We start from the raw sequence: 13170 nt of genomic DNA, 5'->3' as shown, positions 1-13170 counted from the left end.
CACGCAGCAGCGATCAGGGACCCTGCTGAGAATCGTACGTCGTAGCAGATCGTTTGGAACTTTCTTTCGTCGCTGGATCTCCCGCTGTCATCGTTGGATCGGTGTGTGTGACACCGATCCAACGATGCGTTCGCTTGTAACCAGGGTAAACATCGGGTTACTAAGCGCAGGGCCGCGCTTAGTAACCCGATGTTTAACCTGGTTACCGTCGTAAATGTAAAAAAAAAACAAACAGTACATACTCACATTCCGGTGTCCGTCAGGTCCCTTGCGGTCTGCTTCCCGCACTGACTGACTCCCGGCCGTAAAGTGAAAGCAGAGCACAGCGGTGATGTCACCGCTGTGATCTGCTTTCACTTTACGGCCAGGAGTCAGTCAGTGCGGGAAGCAGACGGCAAGGGACCTGACGGACACCGGAATGTGAGTATGTACTGTTTGTTTTTTTTTACATTTACAACTTTAAGCAGGGTAAACATCGGGTTACTAAGCGCGGCCCTGCGCTTAGTAACCTGATGTTTACCCTGGTTACCCGGGGACCTCGGCATCGTTGGTCGCTGGAGAGCTGTCTGTGTGACAGCTCTCCAGCGACCACACAACGACTTACCAACGATCACGGCCAGGTCGTATCGCTGGTCGTGATCGTTGGTAAATCGTTTTGTGAGACGGTACCCTTACATTCTGCCTCAGATAACATAATCTCACTAAAGACCTCTCTGCTAGTAGCCCTTACATCAGTTCGCAGAATAGGTGACATCCAGGCTTGGTCAGCATATCCACCCCCTTACACTCAGATTCTGGAGGATAGGGTAGTTTTGAGGTTCGACAAACCCCGCATATCTCCCTAAGGTCGTTACAAAATTTCACAGGTGATTATATTACCATCTTTCTGTTCTAACCCTAGCAATCCTAAAGGAGAAAAATTACATACTCTAGATGTTAGGAGATGTTTGCTTTGGTATTTAGAGGTTACAGAACCATGGAGGAGACAGAGGGCACTTTTTGTATCCCTCCAAGGGTCTAGAGAAGGTCTTAAGATGTCCAAACTGACCTTAGCGAGATGGGTCAGAGAGGCTATTAAGCTAGGTTATGTCAGTGCAGGAAGGGCCATCCCAGAAGGTTTGAAGGCACATTCCAAAGGAGCTGTGGCAACATCCTGGGCAGAGAAGGCTGATGTCTCCATACACCCATTTTGTAAGGCGGCCACATGGTCCTCTCCGTCCACCTTCTATAAACACTATGGATTGGATCTGTCTGCTTCCTCTGACCTCCCGTTTGGGAGAAGGGTTTTACAAGCTGTGGTCCCTCGCTAAGATATAAATAATTCTATGTAATTCTCTTGTGGTGCCATCATGAGTGACTGAAAAACACGGATATACTTAGTGGTAATGTGTTTTTTCGTAACCCATGATGCCACCTTTATATTCCCTACCTGTTCAATCAGTCTTTTTGATCGGTGGATCGTTGTTTTGTTCATATACCCTTTTTTGGTGTTGGAGGATGTTAAGGATGAATAGGAGATGTATGATTTAAGTGTATACACTAACCTAGGAGTCTCCTCTCGTGCTCTGTAAACCAACTAATGTGGAGAGAGGAGCCGCCCTTTTTATATAGGTGGTTTGCTGTCCTGGAAGGGCGGATCCCCTCTCTTGTGGTGCCGTCATGGGTTATGAAAAAACACATAACCGGTAAGTAATATCCGTAATGAGCCCCACTGATCAGCAGAGCTGGAGTTCCACAGCCCCTTCAGTGTTTAAAGTGACAAACATGACTGACCTGCAGTACCAGGCACAACCAATCTGTCATTTGAAAGGCCAAAGTAGCAGTACCAGATATGGATAAGTCATGTAACCAGCGAAGGGACTAAGGGACCATAGTACCTGCTTGGTCTTGGGCCCAGGTTCAGGAAAAATATGAACAATCATCTTGGTGTGTTTGTCTTTCCAAGGAACAGATGGAGTCTCCTGTATTGTGAAAAAGCTGCTTCCTCTTAAAATGATTTTTTTCCCCATCTTGCTCTCTGGGTGGGCATGCATGCATAATCAGGTAGAATTTTTTTTTTTTTGTCCATATAAATGTGTTATGGTGTACCCTTAATAGTACCTTTTTCACATAAAGCTTTCTTGTAGGACAGGAGTGTCTTCCCCTGTTCTCCATCCACTACCCACAAACCTTTTATAAATATCTTATTAAAGGGACAAAAATATCTTTCCCTACTTGGCATCACCACGTCTTTCCTCCATTGATTGTTCGTGCTCAAATCTGTCTATAGATCCATCTACAGGGATGGAGCAAAAATCTAGAAATGTGATGGAGCAGACAGGGGCAAACGCAGGGATGAACTTCAATAGGTTTGAGCACTTGTGTTGTGTAAATGTATGCAATTGGGGCTAAAACCAAAAAAACATTTTTGCAACTGGGTTTTGTTCCAACTTTGCAATTTACCTCCTTTAGCCACTGTTACCTCATTCTGCAGCCAGCAATAGACAGTGTAACAGGGTCAATCTATCTTCATCAGATGTGTTGGTGACATGCTTTGTGTCACTACATATTATACCGGTATGACATGTTTTCCTCCTGCTCTTGTTAGTGCAGCTTTCCTCACAGATGGCACAGTTCTCCTGTCCACACAATGGCCGCTGGTGGAGGAGCGCCTGACTAGATCAGTTGCCGCTGGCTTCCTGCACTGCGATAGCTAGCATATGCCACTGAACAATTTAAGGATCTGTATCTGATGTTTGGTGTGCAATTTCTCCCCATGTGTTGGAGAAGACATCCAGGACTGGGGTCATTATTACAGAATTGTGGCCTAGGATGAAGGACATTATAGGAAGGGGCCAGAATGGAGCACACTATTACAAGGGCCTGTACGTCTGACCGACATGTTGGTGGGGGCCCTTAGGCCTCTAGCTATGCCACTGGACACCTGTATAAACGAAAGACAATTTTTACATTTGGTTGATCTGAGACTACAAATAAAGGCCCAATTGTTATAAAATGATACTTATTTATTACCATTTATAATAAACGTAATCTACATCCAATGTTTCTTGGGTGATATAACGTAAGACTTACTGACACATGAGCAATGTAAATATTCATCAAGTCAAACACAAGATGTATTTTGAAGGGATATTCTCACATTTAGAAATTATTCCCTATACATTGGTCTAATGCAAAGTGTACAACTTTGTCATCCGGCTCTTGCGTAAAATACTGCCAGGACACAACTGATAGACATATGGGAACTTAATTTTTTAGAACTCTGTAAACTTCTGCAAATGGAAATATATCAAGGGGAAAATCTTCTTTGGATACCATTACACCTACTCCACTAAGGACTGGTTTGGTCTTCCAGATGCCCACTGGGGAACGTGTAAATCAATCTTATTTTAGATGTCTTGGGTATAATATCCAATATTTCACAAACCATGTATCTGTGTATCCATATTAAATGGGGTTTTCTGGGGATCCATTATTCATGACGTATCAGAAGGATAGGACATCAATAGCATGTCGGTGAAGGTCTGATAACTGATATCCCCTACGGATTTGCTCTCTTAAATGAGATCAGATGTACAATTTTTGGTAGTGGCCACTGCACCTATTTACATCTGGCTCCTGCGAAGTGTCGGACCACCACTCATTAGATCCTACAGATGGGTCATCGATATTAATGCTTGGACAATCCCTTTAGGGCGGGGTGTGCAGTACAGAAGTCTGGACAGATGTGTTGTATATTCTGCCAGCCTGTGACGCTTGCCTGCTATCAATAACGCTTTGCGTCCTTACAAAAGACCCTCACTTCCCTTTTCCAGGGATTATTATAAGGGCTCTTTTCATGGTTCTTTAATAAGCTGGAAACAATTATGCAAATGTTACACAATAACCAAGATAATGTTTCCTGAAGTTGTTTTTAGAGTTCCGTAGATACTTTGTAGATTACATGAATATGACGACTCCAAGAAGAGAAATCCATAGAATATATCTTATTAAATGTTTAGCATTCTTCATCTCTTTACAATGGTGACATCACAGAATGGGCCTCATTCCCTGCCACCCTCAGTCCTTCCAGCGAACCCCAAAACTTCATGTTTATTAGGTGCAGAGAAGACCTAGGACGGAGCCTGTTCTGCCAATGGACCTGACCTAAGGATCTGGCTTCTAGGTTCCTTTTCAGGCTCTGTTCACATTCATTCTTGGGTTTCCAGCAGGCTATACCTCTAACATATGCCTTTATATAGAAGCAAACAATTATCACTAGAAATGAGCGAGCACTAGTATGCTCAAATGCTCGTTACTCGAACAGAGCAATTCCTACTACTATCCTGCTTGTTTCGAGTAACGAATATAAAGGGAGTCAATGGGAAAGCTGAGCATTTTTTCCGGCAGACCCTACAAAAAGGGGGAGAGTGAAAATGTTCAAATGGATGGAAAAGTGCTGAATGGAAGGAGAACAGCATGACGGAAGACCCCTGGAAGCATCTCTGACTCCCAGATCGCTGCTGAGAACAATGGTGTCATACTTTTACTCCACATTAAGGACTGACAATAAAACATTCCAAACCGATGAGAAATTACACCTTAACCCCTTCATGACCTTGGGATTTTCCATTTTTTTCCGTGTTCGTTTTTTCCCTCCCCTTTTTCCCAGAGCCATAACTTTTTTATTTTTCCGTCAATTTGGCTATGTGAGGGCTTATTTTTTGCGGGACGAATTGTACTTTTGAATGACATCATTGGTTTTACAATGTCATGTACTAGAAAACGAGCAAAAAATTCCAAGTGCGGTGAAATTGGCAAAAAAGTGCTGTCCCACACTTTTTGTTTGGCCTTTTTGCTAGGTTCACTAAATGCTAAAACTGACCATTATGATTCTCCAGGTCAGTACGAGTTCATAGACACCTAACATGACTAGGTTATTTTTTATCTAAGTGGTGAAAAAAAATTCCAAACTTTGCTAAAAAAAAAAAAAAAATTGCGCCATTTTCCGATACTCGTAACGTCTTTATTTTTCATGATCTGGGGTCGGTTGAGGGCTTATTTTTTGCGTGCCGAGCTGGCGTTTTTAATGATACCATTTTGGTGCAGATACGTTCTTTTGATCGCCCGTTATTGCATTTTAATGCAATGTGGCGGTGACCAAAAAAACGTAATTCTGGCGTTTCAAATTTTTTTCTCGCTACACAGTTTAGCGATCAGGTTAATGCTTTATTTTTATTGATAGATCGGGCGATTCTGAAAGCGGCGATACCAAATATGAGGTTTGATTTTTTTTTTTTATTGATTTATTTTGATTGGGGCGAAAGGGGGTTGATTTAAACTTTTATATATATATATATTTTTTTACTTTTGCCTTGCTTCAATAGCCTCCATGGGAGGCTAGAAGCTGGCACAACGCGATCAGCTCTGCTACATAGCAGCGATCATAAGATCGTTGCTATGCGGCAAAAATGCAGGTGTTCTATGAGCGCCGACCACAGGGTGGCGCTCACAGCTGCAGGCGATCAGTAATCATAGAGGTCTCAAGGACCTCTATGGTTACAATGCAGAAGCATCGCTGACCCCCGATCATGTGACGGGGGTCAGCGATGCGCTCATTTCCGGCCGGAAGCGCTGGTTAAATGCCGCTGTCTGCGTTTGACAGCGGCATTTAACTAGTTAATAGCGGCGGGTGAATCGCGATTTCACCCGCCGCTATTGCGGGCACATGTCAGCTGTTCAAAACAGCTGACATGTCCCGGCTTTGATGCGGGCTCACCGCCGGAGCCCTGCATCAAAGCGTGGTATGTGACCTCGGACGTACTATCCCGTCAGAGGTCAGAAAGAGGTTAAAGGATTTCTAAAAAAAATAAGTAATCGAAAAATGTTTTAATTTAAAAAAAAAAAAAAAAAAAAAAAGAAATTTGACTTTCATTTACGAAGGAAACGAGAACTGTCAAAAATTAGGGACTCGGATACACCCTGTATCAAACATAAAGGAGGCCTCGTACAGTCCGTTCAAATTTTCACAGTGTTTTGATGAGAAATTTAACACTGCAAAAAATTTTAACACCTTTTGGGAGTGTTCATAAATCATTAGAAATGTACCCAAGACCATGTAATTCTCTATTTCTGCGAAATTTAACATCACAAAAGTTTGTTTTTTTTCCCCAGTTATTTATGACAAAAATGTACCTCAAACCACAGAAAAGTGTATGAATAAGAAATGTAACCCAGCAAAACATTTTAAAGGTTTTTTTTTGGACTGTTACATTTTCGTGGTATGACAGAAAGCACATAATTATGTATGGATCAGTAATCTAATCTAAAAATAATATTTTTCAATGCTTTTTGTGATTTTTACATACTACCGTAATGCAGTAATAAGGGTTAAACTGTATGGATGACTTATTAAATCCATAAAAAATGTAGAATATTTTGAAAGTGTAGTTGATGTACTTATACAGTCATAAACGCTTTGCAGAAAGTGCAAAGCCAGGCAAAAATTATAAGGAGGGTTATTCATAGACCCCCTGAAAGGCAACAACTGGTGGGCCTCATTCAAATATTGAATATTAAAAGCTTCATGTGCTGCTGTTATCTGGTGGTGTGGAAAAGTGTGGGCTAGTTCAGGCGTTGTTCATTTTTATGAGAGCGAGTCTGTCGGCATTCTCAGTTGACAGGCAAAAGCATCTGTTTATCTCCCCCCCAAACACCCAGCAGCAATAAAAACCCACTCAAACAAGTCGCTAGCAGTAGGGCAGCACAACACCTCCAAGGCATACACGGACAGCTCATGTCAGGTTTCCAGCTTTGAGACCCAATAGTTGAAAGTCGCAAAGGAAGTAGGGAGTATCTCGCTTTGGTCGGCCAGGTATTGCTTGACCATCTTTACAAACTTTTCCCTCCTTGTCAAAAATATCCAGTCCTGGATGCAGGGATGGTGTCATGAAATTGTCCCACGCCTTTCACAGTGTACCCTTGCCTCAGTTGTTTCTCCCTGGCCTCTTCTCCTTGGTTGGGCAAGGAAGCTTGCCCCCTACTGCTAGCCTTGTTTGTGGAAAATATGATGAAATAATTCCTCTCAATGGTCCGCCTGGTATAGCACCATTTTAGAAGACCTCTCCACCTCAGGAAGAAGAGATGCAAAAGTTCTCCTTGTAGCGTGGGTCTTGGGTCTACCAGGATGAACAACTAGTTATCTTTTTTTTTTTTTTGGACAAGATAAATGTAACTCGAGTGTCACGGGAAAGTCGGCCATATGTGCAAAGCTCCCTACAGCCAACACTTTCCTGTTTCCATCATAATGATGACTCTCCATCTCCCTCGCTTCCATCTCTTCTACATGAATGGGAATGAGGAGGGACGAAGGTTGTGTGGCTACTAGACTCCAATCCCTGTTCTTCCTCCTCTTCCTCATTGTTACCCAATCTGTGCTGACCAGATGAGATGAGGCTGTGCTGGCTACAATCTCTCTGTGTTTTGTCTTCCATCCTCACCTGCTCCGCATGCAAAGCTTTGTCAGCAGCGACTGTTTAAGTAGGCACAGAAGCGGTATAGTTGCTCTGACTACAGTGTCATCGCTTCTCACCATCTTTGTGGAGTCCTCAAAGTCTTAGAGAACCAAACAAATGTCAGACATCCATGCCCATTCTTCAGTTATGTGCGGAGGCTGACCAGAATACCGATGGGCGTGTTGGAGCTGGTACTCAACCACTGGCCTCTGCTGCTCACAAAGCCTTGCCAGCATGTGCGGTGTGGAGTTTCAGTGTGTGGTGATGTCGCACAACAGTTGGTGAGCTGGCACTTGCATGTGCTGCTGCAGCAGTGCCAGAATGGCGGCAGCTGTAGACTGCTTTCAAAAATGGGGACTGATGACCTTGACCAGTGGCTCTGGCAAATCTGGGTATGTTTTTAAGAAGCCACTGAACTACCAAGTTGAGCACGTGTGCCAAGCATGGTACATGTGTGAGTTTGCCAAGCTTCACAGCTGCCACCAGGTTATGGCCATTATCACACACACGACAATTCCTGGTTGGAGGTTCAGCAGCAAAAATCATAGATCTGTCTGGTCTGTTATTCCTTTAAGTAACTGCCGCAGTGTGTGGTTTGTCTGCTAGACAAATTAGCTTCAGCAGACCCTGTTGCTGCTTCACTGAGGCCATGCTGCAGAGCTTCCAGCTGATGTAAACAACGTGCTCTGAGAGCGCACATAGGAGACAGAGAATGAGGAGGGGGTGCATGAACTGTTGTAGGTGGAGGAAGCCCTGATCGAAGTAGGGCCAGCAATCATTGACACTGGGAGCACATGTACCATGCCAGGGTGTGACTTGGCCCCAGCCTCCACAATATTCACCCAGTGTGCCATGAGGGAAAAGTAGCATCCCTGGCCACAAGCGCTTGTCCACGTGTTGGTCATTAAGTGGACAATCCCAGTAAGTGTATTGGTAAGGGCACGGGTGATGTTCTTGGACACGTGCTAGTACTAGGTGGGGATGTCACACCGAAGCAAAAGTGGTGGGTGAGGACAGAGTACCGAGGGCTGGCTGCCCCCATGAGTCGGGGGAAATCCTCCTTGCCAGCAGGCTGAAACGGCAACATTTCCATGGCAAGTAGCCTGGAAATGTGTTCGTTTAGCCTTTGGGTCTGTCTGTGGGTGGTTGGTTACAAACATTCTCTTTCGTTCCAAGGCCTGGAGTAGGGACTAGTGATGAGTGAACGTGCTGGGATAACATCTTATCCGACCATGCTCGGGTGTTATCTGAGCATCTGGGAGTGCTCGTATATTATGTTCGAGTCCCTGTAACTGCATGATTTGCGTCTGTTAGACTGCTTCAACACATGTGGGGGATTGCCGAACAGCCGCAAATTATGCAGCCGCGGAGACTCGGACATAATATATGAGCACACCCAGATCCTCGGATATGACGTTATCCGAGCACGTTCGCTCATCACTATTAGGGACAGCTGCATTCTTTAATTTCTTCACATATTCTACACACAGGCTCACAATCATGCCATTTCCGGTGTTTTTTTTTTTTATTTGTGTTCCACTAGTGTGTTCCAAGGGTCACATCACTTCCGGTCTTTCATTTCCAGCACCGCGCTCTCTATACACTGGCTTGCGTTCCACGGTCGCGTCACTTCCAGTATTGGAGTTACGGCACCGCAGCACAAACCATATATAAGCGCGCTCCTTATGCTCCACATGGCGCTTTCCTTGAGGCCATACACCCTTTTCTCAACAAGCTGAACAAAGAGGGGGTGGAGGGCTACCTTTTCTCTGCGCGACTTTTTGGACTTCTTATTGGTAAGTGTACCCTCTTCTTAAACCACTACCTGTCCTTTGCTACCAACACGGCACTCACTTTTACCATTGGGCATTTTCACAGGGATACTTCCCTTCATATGGTTGATCTCATTATAACTTATATCATATGGTAAGCATTAAACCAGTTCCTTATTTTGACTCTTACCTACTATTTTAATCTTTATTTTATATTTTTTTAACATCATTATTTTCCATCGTTAATTCATTATTTCTTTATTATTATTATTTTAGGCTTAATTTATTTTTTTTAATTCTTATTCTCTATATATAACATTCTATATGGAATATTTACTTGATGTGAACATATTTCTATACCTCCAGATGCTTTGTCATTCTAATGTTTAAAATACCCCTTTGCTTCTTATATTGGAATGAAGTGATACTACTATATTTTCTTCAATCGCTGTGACTATAAACATATTTATCTATACATTGCTTTATCATACGGTTTATCCATATGGTTTCTTTTACTAACATTGCTGCTGCTTCTGAACTTTTTGTGATTCTTTGTGATATTTGTGATCTCCTTTGTATTTGTAATGTTAAAACACCTTTACTAATTGGGTTTTATTTTTGTTTATTGTTTTGTTCTCATCCCAGTCTGAGTAAGGTCTATGTTAAAGACCAAAACGTCACAAGATTTTGGGATCTTTAATAAACTTTTTGCGCATGCAACAAATTGAGTGCCAGATTAATATAAATTATTAGGGACAGCTAGATGCTGTGCTGGGACATGTATTTGGAAGAGCCTGATGATGGTAAGTCAGAATGTGCAGGGCAGGAGGAATCTGCGCTAGTCTTTTGGACAGGGGATTGGGAAGTACCTAGCACAGGTGAAGAGGCAGTGGTGTCACCCGATGGTACCAATCCTGGACCCAGGTGTTCGGCCCACTGAGTCGGGTGCTTAGATGACATATGCCTCATTATGCTGGTGGTGATTAGGATCTTAGTAATCAGACCCCTGCTGACCTTGGTATGGCAGATTGCAAATGGCCATTTTGTTTACTTCAGAACAGTCTTTAAAAAAGCCCCAGACTGGGGAATACCTAACTGTTTGATGGAGAAATTCAGGAACAGTTGCCCATCTTCTCCCTCTGGTCACCCCACTGCCTATTTCTGCCTGTTTCTGTGCTGCCAATCTCTCCCCCTCAGTGCTACTGGCCTTGCTCTGCATGCCAGCTTCCCATGTTGAGTCAGTGAATACGTCATCCACCACCTCGTCTTCCACTCCCGAAGCCTGGTTCTCCTGACTTTGTGACTTAATATCAACAAGACTTAGCAGAAACTGTCTCATCGTCATCTTTGTCCTTAGCTAAAATTTGCCCCACCGTCATCTTCTTGTGGCTGCTCTAAGTTTTGTACATCACTAAACATCATGTCCTCCTGTTTTTCTTGGAACATACAGGTCGAGAGGCCACAATCAAGAAATGTTGTTGTAGTGAGCTCATCAGAGTGTCCTAGTGTGGGATCACTAGTCTCCTGGGACTCAACATGGTTGGAGGAAGGAGGATCAGATTGAGGATTAAGTGATCCAGACTGTAGGCTGATGAGACTGGACCGTGTGGAAGACTGGGTGGTGCTGCTAACCCTGCTGGAAGCATCTGCTATCAAAATGACCACTTGTTTGCACTGTTCTGGCTTCAGAAGTGGTGTACCGTGCCTCCCTGTAAAGTTGGACCGAAAGCTATTGTGTCATGGATGGGTGTTTCTTGGGCGCCAACAACAGGCATAGTTGCACCTGCCCCACGTCCTCGACATCTACGTGCACCGTCATGAGCACTTCCACTTCTCCGTCCCTTAAGGCACACCTTATGCATTTTGTAATTGCTAGGTCTCTTGAAACCAAGTTTATTTTTAATTAAAAAATAAATAAAAATTGGTCTCCTGCAGCAGTCAAAGCGTTTTTTTGTGAGTTTAATACCACCGTAATGTAACACATTTTTTTTAACGCTTTTTTTTTTGTTTTATCGATCACAAGAAACGTACCTCAAACCACAGAATAGTGTATGGATAAGAACTGTAATCCAGTTAATTTTTTTTTAACGCTTCTTTGGAGTGTTCGATATCACAGAAGTGTATCACAGAACATGTGAAACTGTATGGCTGAGAAATTTAACCCTGAAAAATTTTAAAATGCTTAAGTCAGATCTCTATCTATCGCTCTCTAAAAATACAGAAGAATGTATGAGTAAGAAATTAACCCAGGGAAATTTTGTAACGATTCTTTGGAGTGTTACCTTTTGTGTTATATAACAGAAATCGTGTTATACTCGATGGATCAAAATATGTTCAATTTTCTCAGCGTCCCCCCAAAAGAAGCTGTAGCTATATATTGCCAATGGACTGCACAGCCCTAATCCCTGTCTACAGACTGGATTCTGTCACTCTCCCTGCTCCTGCGACTCTCTCCCTCCCTAGGCTAAATTCAGATTGTGTGTGATACAAACGATGATTAGCCCTTAGAAGGGCTGTTAGTATGACGGCTCAGGTTCTGCACCAGTATCTACACTACAGACCTCTGATTCGTTATACTGTGCACACACAGGCCTAGACAAGAACTCTCTCCTTCCAATACAATGTGTCAACAGAGCTGTGCAATGGCGTCAGTGTGCCGAGCGTCACCTGTCCTTTTATAACCCCTGATGTCACACGGCCAGTCAGTCACAGTAATGCCACAACCAAGATGGCTACGGCATTACAGTGACACACAGGGAATAACCGCCTGCTTATTGGCTGTGTAATAGGCACCAAAGATGCGGGGCGGGAATTCGAGTTTTACATAGAGCACTGCCCATTACTCGCTGAGTAACAAGTTCGAGTGATAACACCGCATCACCGAGCACGTTTGCCCATCTCTAATTATCACCCATTCAGTGATTTTATTTATTCTTTGTTAGACCGGAATATCCCTTTAAAATAAACTAAATAAAGGGGTTTTCTGGTTCTGGAAAACCCCTATACCGCAGCTACAGTTTTAAAAAACAAGCTGGCTTTACTCAACTCTGCCAAAGCAGAGGGTACGAGGTGCTGTCAAAATGACGTCAGCACAGCAGTCAATAGCAGACAGCAAGAGCAGCGGCTCATTGCTGGACCAGGGGAAGAGTCAGAAAAACCTTTTAAAAAATGCAGCACGGGGTGCACCCTTCTCCCTCATTGAAAATAAAGATATTGAAAAAAAAAAAGTAAAATTGCACATACAGGTGCTTCTCATAAAATTAGAATATCGGCCTCGGCCAGCATAGCCCCGGAGGTCATCCTCTGCCAGCCATGCCCCGGATGTCAGTGTAGGCCAGCGCTGCCCCGGAGGTCGGCCTCTGCCAGCCCTGCCCTGGAGGTCAGCCTGAGCTGCCCCCAAGGTCAACATCTGCCAGCCCTGCCCCAGAGGTCAGTCTCGGCCAGCACTGCCCCGGAGTTCAAACTCTGCCAGCCCTACCCCGGAGGTCGGCCTCGGCCAGCGCTGCCCCGGAGGTTGGCCTCGGCCAGCGCTGCCTGCTCTCTGCACAGTGAAGAACTGCAGATTTTTTAATACTCTATTATTCTTTTCCAAAAACACAGTGGGAAGTGTATAATGTCGCCGCGCTGATCCCCGGCTGTATCATGTTCATGTTGTCACAATAATTTGGGAGAGAACATCATGCAAATAAGAGCCGGATCACACTCATTTGCATTCAGGACAAGATGATTTCTGTCTTTTTTTCACAGTCAGAATAAAGGATATGGAAGGAACAAAGCTTAGGGAGAGAGCTGAGCGCTTGTTAACATGGAAAGACCTATGTGTGCAGACTTTTTTTTTTTTTTTTTTAACTCCTCCATGACTGGCTGCAGTAAAAGCCATTGTACTATACGTTCTAGTGAAACGA

Source organism: Ranitomeya variabilis, chromosome 2 (genome assembly GCF_051348905.1).
Source record: "Ranitomeya variabilis isolate aRanVar5 chromosome 2, aRanVar5.hap1, whole genome shotgun sequence".
Taxonomy (NCBI): Eukaryota; Metazoa; Chordata; class Amphibia; order Anura; family Dendrobatidae; genus Ranitomeya; species Ranitomeya variabilis.
This window is presented reverse-complemented; position numbering follows the sequence as displayed.